At 30.1% G+C, this 5,514-nt stretch overlaps 1 non-coding gene across 1 annotated transcript; it reads left to right on the top strand.

Moving 5' to 3' along the window:
- Positions 1-867: 867 nt before the first annotated feature.
- On the top strand, positions 868-973 carry LOC114580784. The gene has a single exon (XR_003702348.1). It is a non-coding gene; the product is annotated as a small nucleolar RNA R71 (small nucleolar RNA).
- Positions 974-5,514: the final 4,541 nt, after the last annotated feature.

Here is a 5,514-nt window from a genome sequence, read left to right as displayed (position 1 = left end):
AAAATTGCTAAATTTTTAGTCTTCAACCAGACTGCATAATTAACTAGACCTAAGGTTGGGTTGCCTCCCAAGCAGTGATATTTATAGTCTTCAACAAAACTTGCCCTATTTTCTATTTAGCTAAGGTGTATGATTGTTACTCTTTAATGGGGTACCATTGGTATCTCTTTCCTTCTCTTTAGGATTAACTTCAGTGTTACTAGGTGAAGATCTTATGAGCCTACAACTCACATAAATTGCAAGCTGACTTAATTGAGTTTCTAAGTTTTAATTGAAGTAGCTTGATTTTGTAATTGAGTTACTAACTATATGAACACATTTTCTAGTGGTGTCTTTTTAGTTCAATACTAAATACCTTGATTAAATCCAGGAGGATATTTTGGTCTTGGATTTTTATTATTCCAATTTACTCCTTAGTTATTTTGGCCAGAATTCTATTGATTTTCACCTTTATGATTTAACTAAATAAAATTGGGGTGAATCCTCTAACCTGGATTATATATATTTGAATAGGGATTCATTTATCTTCCAATCAAATTTATACTTTCAATCCATTGGATTTCATTATCTTTCATTGAGCTTTTATCTTTAAATATAAAGATGAATCAGTATTTAAGTCTAAAGTACTCAACTTCTTTGATATTGCTATAACTTATGTAATCAAAATGGATAAATGACCTTTTTTATAGAGTTCTTTCACTCTCTTAGGATTCACCCTATCAGTAGCCATTAGAAATGATTTGTTATCATTTCCTCAATTAATTCATAAGCATCCTCAAAAGACTTTGACATCAAAGAACCTCAAACTGCATCTAAGGGATCCAACCAATACATTCGAAAAAGTTTAAATTATTAACCAATCAGGTAAGGCATTGTGAGGGAACTTTCTAAAAATATCCTTGAATCTCTCATAGCTCTCATAATTAGATTCTCCTTCTAACTGAGTAAAAGAAGTAATATCATTTTAAAGTTTAGTAGTCTTAGAAGGTGGGAAATACTTTCCTAGAAATTTGTGGGCCAACTCATTCCATGTGGTAATAGAGCTCGGGGGTAATGAATTTAACCACATTTGTTCTTTGTCTCTTAGATAAAAAGGGAACAATCTAAGTCTAATGGCATCATAAAAATCACCATTGCGCTTAAGTATTACACAAATTTCTAAAAATATTATTAAATATATATTATCATATTCAATGGAAGTTCTCTTAAACTAAGAAATTTGCACCATCTAAATGATTATAAGTTTTAATTAAAAATTATTAGCTTGGATAGCAGGTCTATTTATGCTATGATGAATTTTGTCTACCATAGGGTTTATAAAATCCTTAAGAGGTATAAAATGATCTATGTCTTGAACAGGGTCAGCCTTTTTCAAAATCTATTTGTTGGTTCTTATTTTGAAAAGGGTTCTCTCATTTTATGAATCAAAATATTTCAATGATTCCCTTCTATGGCTTCTAAGCATGTAACTATAATTATGTAATTAGTAAAATAAAATAAAAGAATAAAATAATATAACAGGACTAATTATGCAATTGATTCAACAATTTATTAAAATTATAAATGAAATAAATCTTCCCTAATAATGGCACCAAAAACTTGATGTGAGTGGTGAAGTAACAGAAAGAATTATAAAAATGATTTAGGGAATTATTAATTCCTAAATAATGCTTAGATTTTCTTTGATATAAAATTTGTAGAAGCCCCACTTAATATGCACAAGTATACATGTCAAATCAAGTAATATAGTGATAGAGTAGAGTCTCAATCCCATGAGGAAGAATATTTACATATAAATTCAGGTAATGACTACTACAATTAAAATAATTATCATACCTACTAAAAAAAGGATTTCGTGTGGACTCAATCACTTAGTTTAAAATTAAAATAAAATGAAACACTATTTGAATAAAATGTTTTGGATTGATGGAATATAAATATAATATGTCTCCTAATGATTTTTTTTTTAATATTGATGTTATTCAGTGCATATGCATCACTGATTATTCAGTCAAGTGTGAAGAAATAAATAATAGATTAAATCCTTCCAACCTCAATACCTCTAAGCTCTCATTATCTATCACCTTATGAAAATGTTAAAAGAGTAAATAAAACATGTACTGTTAAAATCCTCTCATTATAATTTATCTCTATAAATTTGGTATATGTTAAGCATAATGCCTATGCTTGCATCATACCAATCCAATATATTTGATTATACATACTTCGCTACTCCTAAGCTCCAAGTTACACCTAATATTACCTACATATATGGCCATTATGTTCATTAAATGAAGATCTAGTATATTTAAAATATCATTTAATTATTAATGAAGAGAATTCTTTAGAACTCCATATTCCATTTACATCATCAATCTAAAACTATAGAATTTAGTCAGATATTAAGAGCAAGTGAAGCAAACTCATTTTTATTAGTTGCATAAAGAAACAAAGTATAAAAGAAAAGATATCACTTGATGGGTTCATTAATCTTCTCTATACTCCTCCTTGAAACTTACAGAATTTTTTCCACAAACATTGACCAAACACTCTTCTAAAGTGAATTAAGTGCTCCCTGAATTTACTTAGTGTTTACTCCTAAGGAAATTATAGAGAAGCACTATGAAGATTGAAATTAACTAAGTGACTGAACTCTCTTACTAATATTACAAACAAATTATTTAAGGAAAAACACTGAAATAAATTATGGTCTCGCGACACTCTAAACACTTGCACTATAGCACCCATAAAATGAATTAATTTCACAACATTGAAGGATTTTCTCTGTTGTGGTGCTTTCTGATGTGGATGCATTTTTCTGTGAATAGATTAGTCAATTTGATGATAAATTGTGTTCTAAATGGTTATAATTATAGTGTTGCGGCACTGCTTATAATTGAGCAGTAGAATGTCCAATTAGCAGTCCCCTTGGCTTGGTGACATTAGAAATTAGCTTTGCATTGCTATATAAATAGAGATTGGGCTTTGTAACACTAACTCATCCAGCATTATGGCACTATTAAAAAGATATTAGGTGCCTCCATGTCCATATTGGGTGCTCCGATAGTGTCAAAGATGGTGTCGGACCCTTGTTCAATAAAGATAATTAATATTCAACTTAAATAACAATTGGAAATCAATAATAAAACACTTAAACATTGATGCTTTCATACCCTTGTATTTGACTACTTTTAGGAAGGAAGAAGTGTATTGAATTGAAAGCTTAAGGACTAGAACACTTTATTAAAATGCAATGACTCTGTGCAAGCATTCTATCCCATCTATGGAGGATTTGTAGTATTACAAATATGAACATAGGACTTGCTAATCAATGACTTCTAGTTCTTAGAAGTTATTGAGTGCTATTTTTTAATTTAAAATTAAACTACATGAACAATCAAAACATCTAGTTATCATTTACTTATTTTGCTTATAGGCTTCTTATACCTTCTAAAACCATTATGATAAATTATGAGATTTTTACTAGGTTTCATTTTCCATCTTTTGGTAAAGCTGGGATACTAACCAACCTTTTAGGTTGTTTTAATATTTAGTATCCCCATCACCCAAATGGATCTAAAATGGAATTTAGTGGATTGCTTATCCATTATGGTAGTTTTAAAGGGTTTGCTTTTGCTTTCTAGTTTGTATTAGGTTTTTCTTCTTTTAATGCAAATTGCATTTCTTAAAAAAAAAAAAAAAAAAAAAGAACAATCAAAACACCCTTAAAATAAATTTAAAACTTATAATATATTGAAATTTAAATTTAACCAACATTTAATGACCTCAAATATATAAATTCAATTGTAGAAAATTTTAAACCAATAAAGCCTAGGATCTGTCTAAGCCACAAAACCTTATACATACACTTTAGATGGTTTGCTAGGATAACCAAATCTAGCCTAGTCTTAACTGATAGTTTGGTATGGTTTGATTTATAGTACCATGCTTGGAGGGTATTCTTATTTTGTGTGATTACTTTCTGTACTATAGATATAATATTCACGCATCTTATACACCTTTCGACACAGTGAACTTGACTTGTATATAAATGCATATTCTAGCATTGCTATTCAAATTAAAATTCAAAGTAGAATATATCTATGATTCTTCTAAAAAAAATTAGAATATATCTAAGCTACTTGTAAATATAAATGTCAATATAAATATAAGAGCTAAGATTATAAACTCAATTTAGTGTAAATTGCAAAGAGTTACAGAAGATTTAAAATTTATTGTTTGCATACACTAGTATGTTCCAAAATGAAATGATTCTTCCTCCTTTTAATATCATTATGAAAGTTTGCAAGGGTTGTTAAACCATGAAGAACTATCCCAAGGTTAACCAAGAGGTGGGGTGAATTAGATATTTAAAAACTTCTTTTAACAAAAAAGAAAATCCTTTTATCACTTGATGTGGAAGTAAATTATATTCTCAATAAAAAGTTAAATCAGAGTTTTCACCCACACATTTATTACAAAAATAAATACAATAAATGAAGTGCAAAAAATAATTAAAATGAACTCTCCATAATTTATAGTGGTTCGGTCAGCCTGACCTACGTCCACTCCTTCGAGATTCCCTCTCCAAGTATTGCACTAAAATAGTAGTGACACATCTTTTTCTCCTATAGCAAGGTGAAGAAGCCTGTATAGATGTTGTTTCACCACTCTGGTGTGGCTTAGAACCGTAACACTTTTACAGGAAGAGAACCTCAACTCTATTTTCACCCTCCAAGTGATGGTCATAGAACTACAACTCTATTTTCACCCTCACGGTGATGGTCAGAGAACCACGATCTTTGTTGAAGAACTCTTTCTCATAAGCCACAGAGAATCATGGAAGGCTCTTGTAGGTACTAGGCAAGATTCTTGCTTGGAGCAACCTTGTGAATCCCCTCTCAACTTCTCCCTCACAAAATCTCCCTCTCTTATCTCACAAAGATCTCCTTCTTCTCTCCCTCAAGGCTCCCTCTCCTGAAGTCTCAACAGCCAAAGATTTTCTATTAGGAGTATTTGAAAACCTTAAGAAGTAGGCTTAAAAAAACCCTAAAATTCAAGAGATCCATCTTTTGTTCGTACAGTATGATACACATATCATACAGTACGATCAATGTAACTCAGACTCATCCAGATAGTTCGTTCACATGAACTGTTCAACTTTTGTGACATTTTAAATGGTAAGATCAATACGTCATATGATATGAACTATACAAATTTCTTATGTTTGTTTGGGACGATCATTGGGATGGCAAACTTCGTACACAGGTGATCATCTAGTACTCTCTACATCATACAATATGATTAGTACAAAAATCATTGATTTCATTTAGTATGATCCACGCGACGACCAATTTTATACATGGGTAATCATATAATATGAATTATATCATATATTACAATTAATTAAAATATTCGTCCATGATATCAAGGGATTAGTTAAGAATGATTTTAATTAGGGTCTATATCATGATCTAAATCATATTGTACGATCAGTATATAATTAGTATCTTT

This window comes from Dendrobium catenatum, unplaced genomic scaffold (assembly GCF_001605985.2).
Source record: "Dendrobium catenatum unplaced genomic scaffold, ASM160598v2 fragScaff_scaffold_1267, whole genome shotgun sequence".
Taxonomy (NCBI): Eukaryota; Viridiplantae; Streptophyta; class Magnoliopsida; order Asparagales; family Orchidaceae; genus Dendrobium; species Dendrobium catenatum.
The sequence above is the reverse complement of the archived record's forward strand: the minus strand, read 5'-3'. Positions and strand labels throughout refer to the sequence as shown.